The sequence below is a fragment of the Arachis stenosperma genome, chromosome 9 (assembly GCF_014773155.1).
Source record: "Arachis stenosperma cultivar V10309 chromosome 9, arast.V10309.gnm1.PFL2, whole genome shotgun sequence".
Taxonomy (NCBI): domain Eukaryota; kingdom Viridiplantae; phylum Streptophyta; class Magnoliopsida; order Fabales; family Fabaceae; genus Arachis; species Arachis stenosperma.
Window position 1 is genome coordinate 62,334,677 of NC_080385.1, and position 11,831 is coordinate 62,346,507.

Below are 11,831 nucleotides of genomic sequence, written 5' to 3' on the forward strand. Positions count from 1 at the left end.
AAGGTATGAAAACTGGAAGTTCTATCCTAGTTATCCTTATCAATGGTGATGAGAATTATATTTTTGCTACCACTAAGTCAACCTCTAACTATGAAGGTAAGTTAAGTGGACAAATCAATTTAACACCTAAAGTCCTAGTCAACTCCTAAGGAAAGACTAGAGTTATAGAAATCTAAATTAATCAGCAAAGATAACAATTATCAATCACGATGAGTTTGACAACTCAAGAGTCACCAATTAATCAACCAAAGCCAAAAAGGGAAAAATCTAAATTATTTATATAATAATTAGAAGAAAGCAATCATGAGTCTGAATACCTCAAATTATATTAGTTAAGAAAATCCTAACATGAAAGGTTCATAAACAAATAAAAGAGGAAAAAAATAAAGGAACATTGAACCTATGACGAAGAACTAGAGATCCTAATCCTAAAACTAAGAGAAATCCTAATTCCTAATAGAGAGGAGAGAACCTCTCTCTCTAAAAACTACATATAAATCCTAAAACTATGTATGAATGTATGTTGTATGGTCTAATATCTTGAGTATCTGCATGTTTCCTGACTTTAATCTGTGTTTTTGGGCCGAGATCTGGGTCAAAACGCGGCCCAAAATTGTCTTCAGCGTATTCTGTAATTTCTGCAGATCGCGCATGTCACGCGTAGGCGTCGGTCACGCGTACGCGTCATTCACGCGTACGCGTCATTCAGCGATTTCCCTCTCCACGCGTGCGCGTCAGGCACGTGCTCGCGTCGTTTGCGCGAACTCCAATCCACGCGTACGCGTCCAGCATGCGTACGCGTCGCTGTGATTTTGTCCAAATCGCGCGCACGCGTCAGCCATGCGTGCGTGTCGCTGTTCGCTGGTTGTCTCCTTTATTTCTTGTGCTACTTCCCTTTTTGCAAGCTTCGTCTCCATTCTCTAAGCCATTCTTCCCCTATGAAGCCTGAAATACTTAACACACAGATCACGGCATCGAATGGTATAAAGGAGAATAAAAATATACAATTAAAAGATCTTTAGGAAGCAAGTTTTCAATCATAGAACAATTTGGGAAGGAATTGTAAATACATGCTAATCATATGAATAAGTGGGTAAAGACTTGATAAAAACCACTCAATTAAACACAATATGAATCATAAAATAATGGTTTATCAGTCACCAACGTTCTCACCAACTTCAATACAAATTGGCACCCATGCAAGAATGAACGTTAGCTTGCTAACGTCTTTGTCAACGTTACTAAAAGTCATTTCTAACTGCTTCAATAAGGCCAAGGCCCTCATCTAAGTACATGAAGACCCATTTTTGGAAATGAGAAGAAGAGTATAAATAGAAGAGCTTTGGAGCTTGAAGAGAATGCTGGGAAGCAGGGGATCCTAATTAGGCAACCCTGAAATCATTTTCTTTGTACTTTTCTTTTAGTTTACGTACTTCTTTTTGCTTTTCCCTTTTCATTTGGATTGAGCAATGATGAACTAAACTCCCATTTCATTGGGGTAGGGAGCTCTTTTGTAATTCAATGGATCATTAATAGTTCTTATTCTTCTTCTTCTTTCCTTTCTCTTTTATTTGCTTGAAAGCTTTCGATCTTCATCCAATTGAGTCACTGTCTCGGAAGAGAAGTTGCTCATACTTGGATTTTCTCTGAACATTGGAAGAGGAATGAGGAAATTATGCTAGAAATGCTTTCTCATGTTGGACCGGATTGGGGGTTGGATGGATATAGTGACATATAATCCTACCAATACATTGATTTGGAAAAACATGTGGTATAATCAGTGATCGTACTTCATCTCTTCCCATGAGCAATTAAATCGAGGAATTGGGAAATTATTCAAGCTTAGAGAGATTGAATTGCCAAGGAATTAGAATTCAATCACCTAAGATTGCCAAGAGATTAATGAGTTGCATGGATTGAGGAAGAGATGAGAATGAACTTGATCCGGAGAATACAGTATTTCCTGACCCCAATGAACCCCCCATTTCTGATCTCCCCATTCTTTATATTCTGCTATTTACATTTATGTTTAATCATCCCCATTCCCATTTAAATTCCTACAATTTACTTTCTGCACTTTACATTTTGCCAATTACTTTCTGTTATTTACATTCCTTGCTATTTCCGTTTCCTGCCATTTAAATTCCTATAAATCTCAATTCAAATCTGTTTAGTTCAACTAGAACATTCCTCCGATTAAAATTGCTCAACCAATCAATCCCTGTGGGATTCAACCTCACTCTACTGTGAGTTTTTACTTGACGACAATTCAATATACTCGCCAAAACAAAATTTGTAGCGATACAAATTTTTCTGCATCAATCCATATATGTATATGCTCCTTATTGTTGGGCTCTCTCGACTTTTAGTGCATTCGGTTACGAAGTCGGCGAGATATTGAGATTTGATTGCTGTTCGAGCTTCATACCTCAAGTCGAACTCAGAGAGTTCTATAGCCCATCGCAACATCCGTCTTGCCAAGTCTGTCTTTTGTAGAATGTGCTTCATTGATTGATCATTGTGGACTTTTATTGTATGAGCATGGAAGTAAGGTCGAAGCCTACGAGAGGTGAGGATAAGGGCATATGCGAACTTTTCTATCTTTTGATATTTCAGTTTTGCTCCCTATAAAGCTTTGTTGAAAAAGTAGATAGGTTGTTGCCCATGTATATCTTCTTAGATCAAGGCTGAAGCTATAGCTCGCCTCGCCACTACCAGGTAGAGGGATGAGCGGATATTTTATATGCTTTTTGCCATTGTTTTCATATAGTTTTCAGTATGTTTTGTTTAAGTTTTATAAGTTTTCATAGGTTTTAGTGAAAAATTCACTTTTTTGGATTCTACTTTAAGTTTGTGAGTTTTCATGCAATTTCATATATTTTCTGACTGAAATTGAGGAGCTTGAGCAGAAGTCTGATTCAAAAGCAGAGAAAGGACTGCAGATGCTATGAGGATCTTACCTCCGTGCACTCAAAGGCGTTTTACTGAAGCTACAGAGGTCCAAATGGCTCAATATTAATTTATATGAAAAGCTAACATTCAGGGCTTTCCAGAAATATATAATAGCCTATACTTTATTTTCGAATAAAAGGCCAAAAACTGGCGTTCAACGCCAGCTATCAGCCCCATTCTTGGCATCCAGCGAACACAAAGGAGCAACTGGAGTTCAACGCCTAAAAGAGGATCCCTAGCCAGCGTTCAATGCCTCTAAGGGATATTAGCACATGAGAGACACTCAAGCTCAGCCCAAACACTCACCAAGTGGGCCCTGGAAGAGGATTTTTTCACTATTAGACTAGTTTATCATATTTCTGTAATCTTGAGTTACTAGACTAGTATATATAGGAGAAGATTACCCTTATTTAGGATCTTCTTCCTCCCCCATTCGAATATTTCACTACTCTTGTACAGTATGAGTCACTAACCTCCTAAGATAAGGTTAGGAGCTCTGCCGAGTTTCATGGATTAATAACATTACTGTTCTATTTTCAATACAATTCTGATTCTATTCTTTTATGCATTCTCGTTCTTCATCTCATGAATTTAGGGTAACTCGTGACAATCACCCTTGTTCTACTTGGGTTTCGTGTGATTCCTGACCCGGATAGCATTGAACTAAAGCTTAAGTTTGCATTGCGGATTCGTATAGAGCATCTGAGCAACTTTAGATTTGTGACATATAATCCTGTTGTCTATGGGTGCATGAGGTCTCTATGGCGCTAAGGCTAGAGTCAGAGAAGCAACCCTCTTTGATTCTGAAGATCTGCTTTGTCTGTGGCACCTTGAGTAGGATTGTGAAGGGGAGGGACTTGCTTAGAGCTTCATCTTCTGCTACAATGAGAAACCTAGAGGTGTCTTGATGAGAGGACATGAGTCATCTCAACGTGGTGGATTGCTACAGTAGCAGAGGTTAACTTGATGAGAGGACATGAGTTAATCACTTACGGCTGCCATTGAATAAATCAGAAAGCTATTGAGATAGAGAGTAAGAAAAGTTAATCCGGAAAGACAAAGCATCTCCAAAGCCTTAACTGTTCATCCATCACTGTTTTCACAAATCAATCTGGTATTTTTATCTTTATTTATTTCATCCTTTTTTCTGTGACAACTCATAATATCTATCCGCCTAACAAAGATCTGTAAGGTGTCTACTGCTTGCTCAAAACAATAATTCTCATGGGATCGACTCCTGACTCACCTCACGTATTACTTGGATGACACGGTATACTTGTCGGTCTATCTGTGTGAATTCTGCGGAGCCAGTTTCGTGCACCAAGTTTTTGGCCCCGTTTCTGGGAATTGTTCGAGTTTGAACAAACTAACGGATTATCTTGTTACTTACATTAGTTATTGTTTTTAATTTTATTTGAGTCTTTTATTTTCTTTTTCAAAAAAAAAATAAAAAAATTTTCAAAAATTTTTGCTTTTTTTTTAATCTTTATCTTTATGTTTGAGTCTTTGTTCTTGTTCTTGTTAAAGTTTCGAATTTCTTGTTTTCTTTTCCAAAAATTTTCGAAAATTGTGTCCTTTTGTTTAAGCCTTGTGTCAGTCCTTAAGTTTGGTGTCTTTTTATCTTTGGTCCCTTTGGTACTTTTGGTCTGTCTTTTCTTGAGTTTTTAGAAAATTGCTCTTATTTTTCTTCTTGGTATTCAAACTGTTCTTGTTACTTTCTTTTATTTGATTTTAATTTCTTTAAGTTTGATACTTTTTGGTGTTTTTCTTGGAAATTTCGAAAAATTAGTGTCTTGGCTTTTAAAATTTTAAGTTTGGTGCTCTTTGAGTGTTCTTTATTTGCTTTGAATTTTTGAATTTGTTCTTTGTGTTCTTTCTTGATATTCAAGTTATTCTTGTTTCTTTTTTGTTTTGATCTTAAAATTTTTAAGTTTGGTATATTTTGGTGTTTTTCTCTTTGAATTTTCGAAAACTTAGTGTCTTAGATCTAAACATTTTAAGTTTGGTGTCTTTTGGTTGTTTTTCTCTTTCTTCATTAATTCAAAAAATCAAAAAAATATCTTTTCTATCTATATTTCAAAATTATTTTCAATAATATTAACAAAAATTTCAATTTTTAATGTCAAAATAAGTATCTTATATTATCTTAATTTCAAAAATCAAATTTCAAATCTTATCTTTTTATATCTTATCATATCTTTTCTTTTAATTGTGATTCTATCTTATCTTATCTTTCTTTTAAAATTTAAAAATTCAAAATTTTTTCAAATCTTTATCTGATTTTTTGTTATCTTTCATTAAATTTCAAATCATTATCTTATCTTATCTTAGTTTTAAATTTCAAAATTAAATCTTTAAAAAAAAATCAAATCTTTTTCAAATCTTTATCTTATCTTGTTTCAAATTCAGAATTCAAAATAAAAAAAAAACAAATTTTCTAAAGTCCTATCTTATCTTATTTTAAAATCAAATTTTAAAATTCAAATTTCAAATTCTTATCTTATCTTAATTTAAATTCAATTTTTGAGTTTCAAAATTTCAAAATTCAAAATTTCAAAATTCAAGTTTTTAAAATTCAAAATTTTTGAATTTCAAATTTTAAAATCAAATCTTTTCTTTCTTTTTGGTGCACGAAATTGTGATCTCTACTTTTCACAACTCAAACAGTCCCTGGTAATGGCTCCAAAAACTTGGTGCTCAATACCATGGTCTAAACATAATTTCACAACTTCGCACAACTAACCAGCAAGTGCACTGGGTCGTCCAAGTAATAAACCTTACGCGAGTAAGGGTCGATCCCACGGAGATTGTTGGTATGAAGCAAGCTATGGTCATCTTGTAAATCTCAGTCAGGCAGATTCAAATGGTTATGGATGATATATGAATAAAGCATAAAATAAAGATAGAGATACTTTTCAGGAAAGTCAGAATCCAACAGCATCTGCAGTCCTTTTCAGCCTCTGAATCAGATTTTTGCTCAGGTCCCTCAATTTCAGCCAAAAAATACCTGAAATCACAGAAAAACACACAAACTCATAGTAAAGTCCAGAAAAGTGAATTTTAACTAAAAACTAATAAAAATATAATAAAAACTAACTAAAACATACTAAAAATATACTAAAAACAATGCCAAAAAGCGTATAAATTATCCGCTCATCATAACACCAAACTTAAATTGTTGCTTGTCCCCAAGCAACTGAAAATCAAATAAGATAAAAAGAAGAGAATATGCAATGAATTCCAAAAACATCTATGAAGATCAGTATTAATTAGATGAGCGGGGCTTTTAGCTTTTTGCCTCTAAACAGTTTTGGCATCTCACTCTATCCTTTGAAATTCAGAATGATTGGCTTCTATGGGAACTCAGAATCCAGATAGTGTTATTGATTCTCCTAGTTAAGTATGATGATTCTTGAACACAGCTACTTTATGAGTCTTGGCCGTGGCCCAAAGCACTCTGTCTTTCAGTATTATCACTGGATACATACATGCCACAGACATATAATTGGGTGGACCTTTTCAGATTGTGACTCAGCTTTGCTAGAGTCCCCAATTAGAGGTGTCCAGGGTTCTTAAGCACACTCTTTTTGCCTTGGATCACAACTTTAATTTTTTCTTTTTCTTTATTTCTTTTTTTTTTGTATTCACTTCTTTTTCTTGCTTCAAGAATCATTTTTATGATTTTTCAGATCCTCAGTAACATGTCTCCTTTTTCATCATTCTTTCAAGAGCCAACATTCATGAACAACAAATTCAAAAGATATGTGCACTGTTCAAGCATACATTCAGAAGTCAAAGTATTGCCACCACATCAAAATAATTAATCTGTTATAAAATTCAAAATTCATGCAATTCTTCTCTTTTTCAATTAAGAACATTTTTCATTCAAGAAAGGTGATAGATTCATAGGACATTCATAACTTTAAGGCATAGACACTAAGACACTAATGATCATAAGACACAAACATAGATAAACATAAGCATGAAAATTCTAAAAATAGGAAAATAATGAACAAGGAAATTAAAGAACGGGTCCACCTTAGTGATGGCGGCTTGTTCTTCCTCTTGAAGATCTTATAGAGTGCTTGAGCTCCTCAATGTCTCTTCCTTGCCTTTGTTGCTCCTCTCTCATGGTTCTTTAATCTTCTATAATTTCATGGAGGAGGATGGAATGTTCTTGGTGCTCCACCCTTAGTTGTCCCATGTTGGAACTCAATTCTCCTAGGGAGGTGTTGATTTGCTCCCAATAGTTTTGTGGAGGAAAGTGCATCCCTTGAGGCATCTCAGGGATTTCATGATGAGTGGGATCTCTTGTTTGCTCCATCCTTTTCTTAGTGATGTGCTTGTCCTCATCAATGAGGATGTCTCCCTCTATGTCAATTCCAACTGAATAACAGAGGTGACAAATGAGATGAGGAAAGGCTAACCTTGCCAAGGTAGAGGACTTGTCCACCACCTTATAAAGTTCTTGGGTTATAACCTCATGAACTTCTACTTCCTCTCCAATCATGATGCTATGAATCATGATGGCTCGGTCTATAGTAACTTCAGACCGGTTGCTAGTGGGAATGATTGAGCATTGGATAAACTCCAACCATCCCCTAGCCACGGGCTTGAGGTCATGCCTTCTCAGTTGAACCGGCTTCCCTCTTGAATCTCTCTTCCATTGAGCGCCCTCTTCACAAATGTCTATGAGGACTTGGTCCAACCTTTGATCAAAGTTGACCCTTCTAGTACAGGGGTGTTCATCTCCTTGCATCATGGGCAAGTTGAATGCCAACCTTACATTTTCCGGACTAAAATCTAAGCATTTCCCCCGAACCATTGTAAGCCAATTCTTTGGGTTCGGGTTCACACTTTGATCATGGTTCTTGGTGATCCATGCATTGGCATAGAACTCTTGAACCATTAAGATTCTGACTTGTTGAATGGGGTTGGTAAGAACTTCCCAACCTCTTCTTCGGATCTCATGTCGGATCTCCGGATATTCACTCTTTTTAAGTTTGAAAGGGACCTCGGGGATCACCTTCTTCATGGCCACAACTTCATAGAAATGGTCTTGATGCACCCTTGAGATGAATCTCTCCATCTCCCAAGACTCAGAGGTGGAAGCTTTTGCCTTCTCTTTCCTCTTTCTAGAGGTTTCTCCGGCCTTAGATGCCATAAATGGTTATGGAAAAACAAAAAGCAATGCTTTTACCACACCAAACTTAGAAGGTTTGCTCGTCCTCGAGCAAAAGAAGAAAGAAGAGAGTAGAAGAAGAAGAAATAGAGGAGATAGAGGGGGCTTTGTGGTTCGGCCAAGGGGGAGAAGTAGTGTGTAGGGTGTGTGAAAATGAAGGAGTGAAGATGGGTTTATATAGGGATGGAGAGAGGGGTAGGGTTCGGCCATTATGGGTGGGTTTGGGAGGTAAAGTGGTTTGAATTTGAATGGTGATGTAGGTGGGATTTTATGAAGGATGAATGTGAGTGGTGAAGAGAATAGTGGGATTTTGATAGGTGAGGGGTTTTTGGGGAAGAGGTGTTGAGGTGATTGGTGAATGGGTGAAGAAGAGAGAGGGTGGTGGGGTAGGTGGGGATCCTGTGGGGTCCACAGATCCTGAGATGTCAAGGATAATTCATCCCTACACCAAGTGGCGAGCAAAAATGCTCTTTATGCCAATTATGGTGTTAAACGCCGGGCTGGTGTCCATTTCTGGCGTTTAACGCCAACTTCTTGCCCTTTCCTGGCGTTTAACGCCAGTCTGGTGCCCCTTTCTGGCGTTAAACGCCCAGAATGGTGCCAGACTGGGCGTTAAACGCCCATTTGCTGCCCTTACTGGCGTTTAAACGCCAGCAAGGCTTTCCTCCAGGGTGTGCTGTTTTTCTTTCTGTTTTTCATTCTATTTTTGCTTTTTCAATTGATTTTGTTACTTTTCATTATCATCAACCTACAGAAAACATAAAAAAATAACAAAGGAAAATAGATAAATATAACATTGGGTTGCCTCCCAACAAGCGCTTCTTTAATGTCAGTTGCTTGACAGAGGGCTCTCATGGAGCCTCACATATATTCAGAGCAATGTTGGAACCTCCCAAAACCAAACTTAGAGTTTGAATGTGGGTGTTCAGCACCAAACTTAGAAGTTGGTTGTGGCCTTCCAACACCAAATTTAGAGTTTGACTGTGGGGGCTCTGTTTGACTATGTTTTGAGAGAAGCTCTTCATGCTTCCTCTCCATGGTAACAGAGGGATATCCTTGAGCCTTAAACACAAAGGATTCTTCATTCACTTGAATGATCAATTCTCCTCTGTCCACATCAATCACAGCCTTTGCTGTGGCTAGGAATGGTCTGCCAAGGATGATGGATTCATCCATGCACTTTCCAGTCTCTAGGACTATGAAATCAGCAGGGATGTAATGGTCTTCAATCTTTACCAGAACATCCTCTACAAGTTCATAAGCTTGTTTTCTTGAATTGTCTGCCATCTCTAGTGGGATTCTTGCAGCTTGTACCTCAAAGATCCCTAGTTTTTCCATTACAGAGAGAGGCATGAGGTTTATGCTTGACCCTAAGTCACACAGAGCCTTCTTAAAGGTCATGGTGCCTATGGTACAAGGTATTGAAAACTTCCCAGGATCCTATCTCTTTTGAGGTAATCCCTGCCTAGTCAAGTCATCCAGTTCTTTGGTGAGCAAAGGGGGTTCATCCTCCCAAGTCTCATTACCAAATAACTTGTCATTTAGCTTCATGATTTCTCCAAGGTATTTAGCAACTTGCTCTTCAGTGACATATTCATCCTCTTCATAGGAAGAATACTCATCAGAGCTCATGAATGGCAGAAGTAAATCCAATGGAATCTCTATGGTCTTATTATGAGCCTCAGATTCCCATGGTTTCTCATCAGGGAACTCATTGGAGGCCAGTGGACGTCCATTGAGGTCTTCCTCAGTGGCGTTCACTGCCTCTTCCTCCTCTCCTGGTTTGGCCATGTGGATCATGTTAATGGCCTTGCATTCTCCTTTTGGATTCTCTTCTGTATTGCTTGGAAGAGTACTAAGAGGAAGTTCAGTAACTTTCTTACTCAGCTGACCCACTTGTGCCTCCAAATTTCTAATGGAAGACCTTGTTTCAGTCATGAAACTTTGAGTGGTTTTGATTAGATCAGGGACCATGGTTGCTAAGTCTGAATGGTTCTGCTTAGAATTCTCTGTTTGTTGCTGAGAAGATGATGGAAAAGGCTTGCCATTGCTAAACCTGTTTCTTCCACCATTATTGTTATTGAAACCTTGTTGAGGTCTCTGTTGATCCTTCCATGAAAGATTTGGATGATTTCTCCATGAAGAATTATAGGTGTTTCCATAGGGTTCTCCCATGTAATTCACCTCTTCCATTGAAGGATTCTCAAGATCATAAGCTTCTTCTTCAGATGAAGCATCCTTAGTATTGCCTGGTGCAGCTTGCATTCCAGACAGACTTTGAGAGATCATATTGACTTGCTGAGTCAATATTTTGTTCTGAGCCAATATGGCATTCAGAGTATCAATCTCAAGAACTCCTTTCTTCTGATTCGTCCCATTGTTCACAGGATTCCTTTCAGAAGTGTACATGAATTGGTTATTTGCAACCATTTCAATGAGCTCTTGAGCTTCTGTAGGCGTCTTCTTCAGATGAAGAGATCCTCTAGCAGAGCTGTCCAATGACATCTTGGACAGTTCAGATAGACCATCATAGAAGATACCTATGATGCTCCATTCAGAAAGCATGTCAAGAGGGCACTTTCTGATCAATTGTTTGTATCTTTCCCAAGCTTCATAGAGAGATTCTCCTTCCTTCTGTCTGAAGGTTTGGACTTTCACTCTAAGCTTACTCAATTTTTGAGGTGGAAAGAACTTTGCCAAGAAGGCATTGACTAGCTTTTCCCAAGAGTTCAGGCTTTCTTTAGGTTGTGAGTCCAACCAAATCCTAGCTCTGTCTTTTACAGAAAAAGGGAATAGCATAAGTCTGTAGACCTCAGGGTCAACCCCATTGGTCTTGACAGTGTCACAGATTTGCAAGAACTCAGCTAAAAACTGATGAGGATCTTCCAATGGAAGTCCGTGGAACTTGCAATTCTGTTGCATTAGAGAAACTAATTGAGGCTTAAGCTCAAAGTTGTTTGCTCCAATGGCAGGGATAGAGATGCTTCTCCCATAGAAGTCTGGAGTAGGTGCAGTAAAGTCACCCAGCACCTTCCTTGCATTGTTGGCATTATTGTTGTTTTCGGCTGCCATGTCTTCTTCTTGTTTGAAGATTTCTGTTAGGTCCTCTACAGAGAGTTGTGCCTTAGCTTCTCTTAGCTTTCGCTTCAAGGTCCTTTCAGGTTCAAGGTTAGCCTCAACAAGAATGCTTTTGTCTTTGCTCCTGCTCATATGAAAGAGAAGAGAACAAGAAAATATGGAATCCTCTATGTCACAGTATAGAGATTCCATGAGGTGTCAGAGGAAAAGAAAAATAGAAGGAAGAGGTAGAAGAATTCGAACTTATCAAGAAAGATGGAGTTCGAATTGTGCATTAAGGAGGAGTGTTAGTCCATAAATAGAAGGATGTGAGAAGAGGGGAAGAAATTTTTGAAAATAAATTAAAAAGATTTTAAAAACATTTTGAAAAATACTAATTGATTTTTGAAAACTAAGAGTGGAAAAGAAATCAAGTGATTTTTGAAAAAGATTTTGAAATTAGAAATCAAAAAGATATGATTGAAAACTATTTTGAAAAAGATGTGATTAAGAAGATATGATTGAAAAGTTATGGTTTTAAAAAGATGTGATTGAGAAGATATGATTTGAAAAATAATTTAAAAAGATTTGATTTTAAAAGTTAATAACCTGCCTAACAAGAAAGATATGATTCAGACAT

General features: G+C 37.4%; 1 non-coding gene across 1 annotated transcript; it reads left to right on the forward strand.

Moving 5' to 3' along the window:
* Positions 1–10,693: 10,693 nt before the first annotated feature.
* LOC130952589 (small nucleolar RNA R71) lies at positions 10,694–10,801 on the forward strand. The gene has a single exon (XR_009074768.1). It is a non-coding gene; the product is annotated as a small nucleolar RNA R71 (small nucleolar RNA).
* The last annotated feature ends 1,030 nt before the right edge of the window (positions 10,802–11,831 follow it).